We start from the raw sequence: 896 nt of genomic DNA on the forward strand, positions 1-896 counted from the left end.
ATAAAAGACTGACAAGAAGTTTGAAGCCATAAGAAGTTTTGAAGCCATTTGAAACCATAATCATTTGAAAGTTTTCCAAAAATCACAAGGATAGCACAAACGATATACAGAGAAATACATTCGTAGGTGGATTGAGACACACAAAAAAGCAACATGTAATGCATGGAATGTTATTGACTCTGGGGCTCAGGAGGTGGGAAGGCATTGTTAAATTGTTTTGATTTTTAGTGTAGTTTCGACAGATTAAAAAAACTATTGAAAAATGTTTTCTTAAACTTCCTCTAACTCGATCCCTTGTACCTTGAATTTGGTGCTTTTCTTCCATAATACATGGATGCGAGGACAGCCTGATAAATAACAGATACATGGTGAATCTTAGTAGTGAAACTGGAGGGTTAGTCTTTATTTCCGTATTGTTTTGTTTTGACTTTTTTCAATGAAAAAAATTGTAAAACCTAGATGGCATAATAATTTTAAAACTTTAAATGTATTGTTTCAAGCTATTGTTTAAACTAAAGCAAACATATTCATGAGTCATCAACCTCCTGAATCAGAAGTTCTTGCAGCCTCTAGTGCTGTCCAGTCTGCTGTGATTTAAGTGCGTGTTGGTGCAATAGGCAAATGTTCTTTCTCGTAATTTATCAAAATATTTATTATTTCTTAAAAGAGTAATACAGCATACCTAAGGAAAATGTATGCATATATCACCATACATAGAGAAAATGGAAAATTGTAGCTAAATACACTTTCATTTACAAAATAGTCATTAAATATTTTACAAAGATGTGCCCAACACATGAAAAATATTTTGGCAATAATTTGTAAAATTTTATAATGAATATTTTGTAAATGAAGGTACATTTATGTACAATTTTCCACTTTCCTATTTATGGCTT

The sequence above is a fragment of the Otolemur garnettii genome, unplaced genomic scaffold (genome assembly GCF_000181295.1).
Source record: "Otolemur garnettii isolate 467f Iridium unplaced genomic scaffold, OtoGar3 scaffold00246, whole genome shotgun sequence".
Lineage (NCBI taxonomy): Eukaryota > Metazoa > Chordata > Mammalia > Primates > Galagidae > Otolemur > Otolemur garnettii.